Below are 10,510 nucleotides of genomic sequence, written 5' to 3'. Positions count from 1 at the left end.
ATGATTACAATGGTGGATTCAGTAGATATCGTGATAGCTGCATTTTAGCCGAAGTAGGGTAGGTACTCTGTTCACTTAAGGTACTGTTAGTAGGGGTGAATTGAAATGGGGGTGATAATAGTAACTATGTAGTAGGAGGACCAGTAGAAATTAAAGCGGTTGTGTATTTAGCTGAAGTGGTATTTCCTAACGTGGCTGTAGGGTCAGCTGCAGTGGTGTTTCCTGTCATGGCTGTAAATTGAATTGAAATGGTGGTAGCTGTTGTGGTAACAGGTTTTTACAGAAATTATGGTAACTGGGTATTGGTTTTGGCCAGGCAGAAACACAAGCTATTATGACAGTAATTCGCTTCAAGTGGTGGCAGTGTTGTGGTCATGGGCTTTAAGGTGTGGTGCTTGTTGTTTTTGATATTGTGGGCGTATGTTCGGCAGATAGTCTGGTGATTTTTAGTCCAGTTAAAGCCATGTTGGATGCTGTGGTCATAGGTTCGGCTAAAAGAGTCGTCAGGAATACTATGGCTCTCGGTTCAGTACAAACAGATATTTATAGGTTCCCCTGAAATTTTAGCAGCTGTTCTAGTTATCGGTCCGGTAGAAATTGTGGTAGTTGTAGTTTCAGACAAGGCTATGCTAGTTTCAGGTTCATTTAACCTGGTAGTAGTGGCTGGGGCAATGCGTTGTTCGGTGGAGACGGCAGTGGTAGCCATTATGAGAGCACCTTTGTGGTGACGCCCGTTGTGCCTGTAGGTTCCGTTGTAATAGTTGTTGCTTCAGGTGAAAGTAGTGGTTCTTCTGGTAGCTATAGTTTCAGTATTGATTCTGGCAATTCTCTGGATAACATTTCAACGCTGGCTAGGATGTCTCAGTGGGTTAAGTGTTCTACTTTGGCTCAGGTCATGATCTCACAGTCCATGGGTTTGAGCCCCACGTCGAGCTCTGTGCTGACAGCTCAGAGCCTGGAGCCTGCTTCGGATTCTGTGTCTCCCTCTCTCTCTCTGCCCCTTTCCCACCCCATGCTCTGTTTCTCTCTCTCTCTCTCTCTCTCTCTCTCTCTCTCTCTCTCTCCCCCCTCTCTCAAAAATAAGAGAACATTAAAAAAAAAAATTAAAACATTTCAACTCAGGTTACTATTTGGCAGCATGAAATTTGGGCCGGGACTGTCCTTGTTGGAGCCCAGCTCCTGTTGGCTACTTTCATTTTGAGAATTGCTTATCCTTTCTAACTACCCATTTTCTTAACTGTAGGATGCTGGTAATAAAGACACTTGACTTACAGGACTTACGTACAGCTTAACGCAAATCAAATAGCACTGTAACTTACGAAGCACCATGCAAGTCAGGCAGTGGATGCTGGGCCTGGGCCAGATTCCCCAGTGAGCTCGGCCACTTGATTCAAACCCCGACACTGTGTGTCCTCGATTGTATAACCAGAATGGTCATAGAGCTGTCTCACAGGGCTTTTATGAGGCCTGAATAAGATGATATGTGCCAAGTTGTAAGAACACAGCTTGTCACGTAGTAAACGCTCTATAAGGATCGTGAGATGGTGATAATGGTGATGATACAACAGCAAATATTGCTGGATAAGCAGCACAACAGCGAGAATCCAAGCTCTGCAGTCAAATTTGAGTTTAAATCCCAAACCCCTGAGATCAAAAGCAAGTTTCTTAACTCCTCTGAGTCTTGAGGTTTGCTTGTTTTGTTTTTGGTTGTTTGTTTATCTCTAAGGTGGTGAATAATATTCAGTCTTCAGGGAAAGAATTAAAAAGAGATTTCAATTTTTTTTTAATTATTTTATTTTTATCAGAAGCAGTGTAGCACAGTGATTAAGAGCCTTGGATTCTAAAGATTCCTGGTTGACTTTCATCTGTGACTCTTATAAACAGGCTAATACCTGGCAATTTCCTTAATGTCCTAAGCCTCTATTTCTTCACAAGAAGAGGTATACCTATATCCAAGGATAAGTGTAAGGATTAAAGAAGATAATAAGGTATGTAATATACTTGGTGCAATTCCTGACACTTGCTCAATTTTAAAATCTGTGATTAGCTCGCTGTCATTCCCTTCCGTAACTGAGCTCGGGACAGCAGGAGAGAGGCACAACACAAGTCACATCTTTGAAAAGAACGGAGTAGGTCTCACTGCTAGGAAATGCGGGCTTCAGTTTTAGGAAGGAAGCCCCAGTTCGGATGTCCAGGGAATAAGGGCACCAGCAGTCACCAAATGTCACCTTGCACCACAGGGTCCAAGCGTTGGCTAAAGGAAGCCTAGAAAAGGAGGAAATAAATGACTAACCTCAGAACTCAGAATAGGCACTACTTGTGCTGAATCAAACCAGGGGCAGGATGAAGCCAGGCAGATTGGAACCCTGCAGAAGAAGTGAGCATTCAGGCTAGCCCACCGCTAACTTAACACGTGAACTCTTGCAAAAATGTGGCCCTTCCAGAACGATATTTTCCCCGTCTGTTAAATAATGTAAGACCAGATGGTAACTAAATCTCCTTCTGTTCAGTGATAGATAAATTGGCAAGCAAGAGAAGTCATTTTAAGTAACTCCCCCAGATCAAGGTCATTCATTCTTCACTTTGCTCTCAGACCTAAAAGATAAGAGTCTCTTATTTTGTGTTAAGAGTTGATCTCAGAGAGAGACAAACCAAGAAACAGAATCCTAACTATAGAGAACAAACTGATGGTTACCAGAGCAGAGATGGGAGGAGATGGGTGAAATAGGTGATGGGGATTAAGGAGTGAGCACTGGGTGATGTATAGACCTGATGAATCACTACATTGTATACTTGAAACTAACATAACACTGCATGTTAACTATACTGGAATTAACATTTTAAAAATTAATATTTAAAAAAGAGTTAAGGGACGCCTGCATGGCTCAGTCAGCTAAGCATCTGACTTTGGCTCAGGTCATGATCTCACAGTTCATGGGTTTGAGCCCCACATCAGGCTCTGTGCTGACAGCTCAGAGCCTGGAGCCTGCTTCGGATTCTGTGTTTCCCTCTCTTTCTACCCCTACCCCGCTTATACTCTGTCTCTTCTCTCTCTTTCTCAAAAATAAATATTAAAAAAAAAAGAGAGAGTTAAGCTCAGGCCCTCTTTAATGAGCCTCTAAGCAGGGCAGCAGTCAAGATCAGTCAAGATCATATTTCTCCCTGGAGGTAAGACACATAGCTATGGCCACAAGGCCAGGTGAATATGCAGTCAGGAACACAGATGTGAATCAAGTCACCAAACAGAGAGGGCAAAGCATGGATAGGAGGACTAGACACAGGAGGGCTGAAAGAAGGGCCACAGTCAGTCTCAGAGGCAAGAGGGAAGGACAGTGAGGAAGACGACCCACAGAGCAGCCCTGGGGCATGAAACAGAAGACATCGTTTTCCATCCAGCCTCTTTTGCAAAACAGCCCTTGAATTTGACTCTCTTCACACTTACTTAACCCACATAAAACCAAGAATTTGACTCTCTTCACACCTACTTAACCCACATAAAACAGGGGCTCCCAAATTTGCTTTATCATCTTTAATTTAATATTATTCTCTACATGTGTACATTTTTTTCCCCAAAGAAGAACACAGGTTCTTGGAAGGCAAGCCCTCACAAATCTCCTTCTCTTGTTTTCCCTGTCCGTGTATTGTACTAACAACGAATCAATTTTTTTTTTGCATAGAAATGTTGGCCATGTGTAACCCAAACATTACCTGTCCATGATGAAAGTCTCTCTTTGGATATTGTGAGCGTCCAGGAGTCCCCAGGTTGACAAAGGTAGGAGCGACATATGTGCCAGCATCATCAGTGACATCAGCTGATGATGGAAACTGACATACTGAATTGTGAGTTTCTGATCACTTGGACTTGAGTGTGGCTACCAGGACTAATCACCTGGAAAACAGCAAATCCATTGAGTTGAACTTCCTACGTAAAACTATCCTAACTAATAAAATCTATATTTTCATGTAAGTTATATTTTATTCCATTGATCCAAATGGCTCTTGATGGAAAAAAAAAAAGTTTTCCTCCTTCAGTATCATGAGAGAGTAGAAAATCATTATTGAAACACTTCTGTAAGAACAAAAGTCAGTGAGTCTTTTCTTTCAAAAAGTAAAAAAGAAAGTCAGAAATACATATTATATATAAAAATACAATAATACTAAAAGACTTAACAGCAAGGGGCAATTAAGGACTAGAAAGGGGACCATGGGGGAGGGGAAGGGGAAAAAAAACTTACAGAGAGGGAAGGAGGCAAACCATAAGAGACTCTTCAAAACTGAGAATAAACTGAGGGTTGATGGGGGTGGGAGGGAGGGGAGGGTGGGGGGTGGGCATTGAGGAGGGCACCTGTTGGGATGAGCACTGGGAGTTGTATGGAAACCAATGTGACAATAAATTTCATATAAAAAAAGGACTAGAAAAGGTTCGGTATCGACCAAATTCATAAGAGCAAATGCAGCTGAGAGACCTGTGCCACACAGTGTGCAGTAAAGAAGGGACCAGCATGCCAGGTCACACACTGAAGCATACACCCACGACAGAACAATCTTCCAGCTCATCATAAAACAAGTCCCGTTCATCTTCAGAGTCTGTCAGGCCACTGTCCCCACTTGCTTTTTTTTTTAAGTTTTTATTTATTTATTTTGAGAGACAGAGAGAGAGTATGAGCAGGGGAGGGGCAGAGAGAGAGGAAGAGAGAGAATCCCAAGGACTGTCAGTGCAGAGCCCAACGCAGGGCTCAAACTCACAAACCATGAGATCATGACCTGAGCTGAAATCAAGAGTCCGAGGCTTAACCAACTGAGCCACCCAGGTACCCTCTCTCCCCAACTCCTTCCTGACTCCCCCCAACTTGTTTTTTTGTCTGTTTTTGTTTTTTCTGGCCACTTCACCCAAACCCATCCATGAGAAAATGTTCTCTTCTGGATATCATGGGGGCTAGCCCATGGGCCCAGCTGAGGAACCCAGTCTGGGTAGGTGGACAGAAAACTTCCCAGGAAAGCAAACAGGATGTAGGGGGAGTTGCTGTGTGCGAATGTGTGTGAGGCTCCTGATGGAGGAGAAGCATGTAGAAGGACTGGGATGCACTAAGCACCAGGGAGGCTCAGAAGAACACAGTCAGGCCTGCAGCACTGCAGACCTGCCCACTCTTCCCAGAAGAAGCCTGCTCTTGAAGGACGTGGGGAAACTCCTGGGTGCCTGAGCACCCTTTTAAGAAGTCTGGCTCAAGGCACCTATCAGCATACCCCAATCTTGACTGATTTTTAAAGAACTGTGTAGGGGCGCCTGGGTGGCACAGTCGGTTAAGCATCTGACTTCAGCCAGGTCACGATCTCGCGGTCCGTGAGTTCGAGCCCCGCATTGGGCTCTGGGCTGACGGCTCAGAGCCTGGAGCCTGTTTCCGATTCTGTGTCTCCCTCTCTCTCTGCCCCTCCCCCGTTCATGCTCTGTCTCTCTCTGTCCCAAAAATAAATAAACGTTGAAAAAAAAAAAAATTTAAAGAACTGTGTAATGTTTCATTTCTTAAGCTGAGTGGTAGATACAAGGTGCCGAATTACTCTTCAGATCTTTTGAATATCAGAAATATTTTGTAGTTGATTTGTAAAAGAAAAACATAAGAAAACTTTTTGAAGAAAGTGTTTTTTTGAAGTTTCTTCCCCTTAGAAGAAGGGGAAAATCTAATATATTCTTCTAAGGAGAAGTAGACTTACTGAAATCAGAATCTGGGGGGACATTTTGTGACCTTAGAAACTATGGATTATCTAGGACTTTCTTCATAACAGGATAGAAATGTGCTATTTGCACACTCTCTCTCTGAATCTTGTTATTCCTATATGGTTATTAAATTCGCTGACCAACAATGTTAAATGGGTAAATTATTTGTGTGGGTAGGACAGTAGTCCGTTGCAACTCAACCACTAAAATAAAACTATGACTGTGATTAAACACGGACAAGCATACCTTGCCAGTTAGATCATGGAGATCATGGAGGTGCACTTTCGAAGTTAACGATTTCAGTGGAATAAATAAATTTTAGCAACATTCTGCTGATCACTCAGGAGCACTTAGGAAATCTGGATTCACCTCTATAAATAGTTGTGCTTTTTTTAAATGTGTTGATACCATGCTTTAGTCTTCAGTCATGACTCAATTTGCCTGAGGTTGATGAACTTAAACATTTAACACACTCTGTAATCCAATCAAAACTCACTCATCAGGTCAGCTTCCTGAATCTCATTCTCCTATTAGAAACCCAGCCCCTTCTAAAAAGGAAGACCCACAGGTAGTAACTTGTCAGGAGTGAAAATCCAATGATGCTGGGTCACTATGCTACACCACGCCAAGGGAGAATTTTGGATTTTGTCACAAATACTGAATCCTAATGATTATAACTTCCATCATTGTTTTATCCTGGCTCTGGTTTGACTCTAATCAGAATTAGTCATTAATGTTATTTACTACAACTGAAATGCACTTGGTATATTTATTGAAAAGTTATGGTGTTAAAGTTTAAGGTATAATATTTTGCCAAGAGAAAAAAAAACCTAGATTGCTTTTTAAAATGTAACTTTTAAGTGATCTTTTATTGCATCGGTTGAAATTGTCCTCAGATGGACAAGGTTTTTCTACCACTGTGACAAAATATCCACATGAAAGAAATTGTCAGAGGGCAATATGTATACATCCTATACCTTGTTTTTATAGAATTTGAAATGTTTCTAACTGTGTTATCATCTGCTTTGTTATCTTTTTTCTTTTTTTTTTTTTTAAATTTTTTTTTAACGTTTATTTATTTTTGGGACAGAGAGAGACAGAGCATGAACGGGGGAGGGGCAGAGAGAGGGAGACACAGAATCAGAAACAGGCTCCAGGCTCTGAGCCATCAGCCCAGAGCCCGATGCGGGGCTCGAACTCACGGACGGCGAGATCGTGACCTGGCTGAAGTCGGACGCTTAACCGACTGCGCCACCCAGGCGCCCCAATCTGCTTTGTTATCTATAAAAACCACCAAAATGATGAACTAATGCCTCACTAAAGGCAACTACTTTCTGTTTTAATCTGAGTATTTCAACATAACGAACATCCAGTTCTGAGGATTCAGATATACCTGAAGACCTTTTTTTTTTTGGGGGGGGGGGGGAGTCACATGAACTAGAACAATAGATTATTTAAAAATCTCTTGCTTTTGAGACAGGAGTATCTTCCTTGATGTTTAATCATTCAAAAAATATTTATTGAGCAACATGACCTCCTTGTCTATCTCATGGGTGGAAAAAAACATTTCTCTACACACTTACAAATTATTCTTTAAACTGTCTATTTCTAACTACATTTCCACATTTGTTTCTATTACCAAGACAAATATAAAGACAAAACAATGGGTTAACTCTTGGGTATGAAAAACATAACTGCCAAAATGATGTCTACATGAACCAGGGTTTCTTGGTTGTTTCACTGAAGTTTTAGAGTACATTTAAGATTAATTTCTTGATTTTCCAAGTATTAGAATTATTTGAGTCATAAATTTTTAGAATTAGCCTTAAAAATCTATGAATTATACACCAAAACTTAGATATCAAACTTAAAAAAATGCTTTTACAAATGCTGAACCCCCTTTATGCATGGTTATAACAGCATATTATATTTTAATTGTAGTCCCAGGAAAATACTAATATTTTAGGTTAATAACACAGAAAATAAAATTTTAAGTTCTGTTTACATGTAGCACAAAAAATACAAGATTTCTGATTTATAGGTATTGGTTGAAAAGCTAATAAATTGCCCTTTCCTTACCAATTATAATTGTTTATGGGTTTTTTTGGTAAAGAATACATAAGCATTGTTTCTGTGATATTATGTGAAAAGCATTAGGGTTTTCTATTCACACTAGAAATAAAATTCATATAGACAAGTTATCAAATGAAACAACAAATACTCACAGGCTGGTTTCTAGAGGATTCCACATTTACTATGTATTTTCCACATTTTTTCTCCATTCTTGAGCTGCCAGTTTAAACCCAGGACTATTTTTCCTTTTGGCCACTGACATTTACATCTGCAACCTTGGGTAATATTGTAGTTGACAGAGGGCAGATTGACTGTGATGCACCTGGCAGGTGTTGATAAAATAAATATTAAATACCATTCCTAACAGAGGACTCACCTTAGAGTCCTTTAAAGTAAAATATTAATTAACGATGAGAAACAAGAAAAACAATGTCACCTCTGAGAGGTATTGTTGCTTTTCTCTCTGCAACCCACCTAGCAGAAGCAAACTATGATAATCTTACATAATACTTCCTTCTCTCCCCATTTGTGAGCATACCTCAGACATCTTTCGTCCAGAGTTCAAGGCCAATCTATGATAGGATTCTGAAGTAAAAGAAGTTTCCAGTTGCTTCCTTTCAAACCTAGAATGACCAGCCTTTCTCCCTATGTTGGTACCACCTTTACGGCATTCATGCCTCCTGATCACCTGGCCTTGACCTTCTCCAGCTGTCCCCAGTGCTATGAACCATCACTGTAATAGTGCTCCCTGCATTTGACAGAATGAAATTCTGGGTCACATTGGCTTAGGTTCCAACTCCATGTTTCCTAAAGCGAGAACAACATGATCTAATAAATCAGGAACCACTAATACATCTGCCAAGTTTCTTTTCTCCTTGCAGAGTACTAGATAAACATAATTATTTAGGCTGTTGGCACACTTTTGGCACCTTAAGAGTTATAGTTAAGAGGTATAACAGTAAGCATTCCATTCTAGTCCTTCCATTTTACCTCAAAGGGAACCTTCCCTTTTCCTCTTTGTAGAAATGCCTTTATTATCAAGATATTTTTAGGAGTTAAGAAATAAGTTAGCTACTGAACTGAAAAGCTACTCAACAGAAATCAAACACATATGTCCAAAGTTACCTTACATAAAACTAGCATGAAAAAAATTGGGGTGAGAGTTACATTAGGATATTTTAAAGTTTTCAACTAAATTTATCTGAAGGACTAGAGTAATCATAAATAACCCCTTGCAAACAAAGCGATCAGGGTAAAATAATTTGGTTCTTTTGGAAAAAATGCCTCCTTGTCTAGACATCCATCACATTTGTCAGACCAAAATCACCCACTGACAGGCTAAAATGAAAAGACATCACCAAGACATTAAAAACGACATTACCAGGGCAGCTGGATGGCTCAGTCAGTTGGGCATCTGACTTCAGCTCAGGTCATGATCTCACAGTCTGTGAGTTCGAGCCCCACGTCGGGCTCTGTGCTGACAGCTCAGAGCCTGAAGCCTGCTTCAGATTCTGTGTCTCCCTCTCTCCCTGCCCCTCCCTTGCTCATGCTCTGTCTCTCTCTGTCTCAAAAATAAATTTAAAAAATAATAATAAATAAAATAAATAAAAATGACATTAACAAGTGTTGGTGAGAAGTGGACCAACTAGAACTCTCACACATTACTGGTAGGAGTACAAAATGATACTACCATTTTGGAAAGCTGCAGTTTCTGCTAAAGTGATATATATGCCTATCCTATGAACTAGCAGCTCCCCTCCTAGATAGATTCCCCAAGAGACTGAGTGCATATGACCAAAAAAGGCATATAGAAGAATATTCATATACATATAGCTATTCATAATAGCCATAAGCTGGAAATGATCCAAATGCCCACAATGAATAAATTGTGGCATACTCACAATGGAATTCTATACATTATATCAAACTCATACATACACACACATATATTTTTTAAATCAGCCATTATTAGATATGACATGTTCACTTACTCCATCTAGCAAAGGAAATCAGACATGTGTATGATTCTATTATACGAAGTTCAAGAATGAACTAAACTAATCAGATGATGATAGAGATCAGAACTATTGTTTATCCCAGGGTGGGGTAGACGAGTTGACAGGAAAGAAGCATGAGGGAACATTATGAGGTACTAGAAAACTTTCTAGATCTTGATCGATGTGGTGGTTACACATGCGTATAAAAACATAAAAATGTTCTAGCTCTAACCTTTGGACCAATACACTTTGTGAACCCAATCCTTGAATAAAATGGAAAAGAAGTAAAATTAACCATTAACAGAGCTGAAAGCGAATTCCCGATGAGGAATCTAAAGTCTAGGAAGGGTCACACACCCTATGGAGTGTGGATCCCACGCTGATGGCCCCATCTGTTAGTCTTATGCCCTTGCCCACTGGCCATCTCTTAAGAGACTGTGTAGAAAGCTAGACATTCTAGTAGATAACAGGTCCTTTAAAACACAAAGAAAAGCAAGGACTGAAGTCTCAAAATTGGAGAAGACCCTAGGTGGCAACTGCTCTTAAGTAAAGATTTCTGCTCTGCTCTCATCCCAGACTTACTGATAAAATGGATCTGAAGTTGGGGTTTTAGGACAGAAATTTAGATGATACTTATATACCTAAGTGTTTGAGAAACTCTCAAGTGGAGATATTTATAATACATGAGATATACCCTTTAAAACTCTTTCAAGAGAAATATTTTAAT

At 40.3% G+C, this 10,510-nt stretch overlaps 1 long non-coding RNA gene across 1 annotated transcript; it reads right to left on the bottom strand.

Moving 5' to 3' along the window:
* Positions 1–1,114: 1,114 nt before the first annotated feature.
* Positions 1,115–8,891, bottom strand: LOC123381300. The gene is made up of 3 exons (XR_006588141.1): positions 7,939–8,891; positions 3,709–3,889; positions 1,115–2,265 (listed from the first exon to the last, which is right to left on the bottom strand). It is a non-coding gene; the product is annotated as an uncharacterized LOC123381300 (long non-coding RNA).
* Positions 8,892–10,510: the final 1,619 nt, after the last annotated feature.

Source organism: Felis catus, chromosome D3 (assembly GCF_018350175.1).
Source record: "Felis catus isolate Fca126 chromosome D3, F.catus_Fca126_mat1.0, whole genome shotgun sequence".
NCBI lineage: Eukaryota > Metazoa > Chordata > Mammalia > Carnivora > Felidae > Felis > Felis catus.
This window is presented reverse-complemented; position numbering and strand designations above follow the sequence as displayed.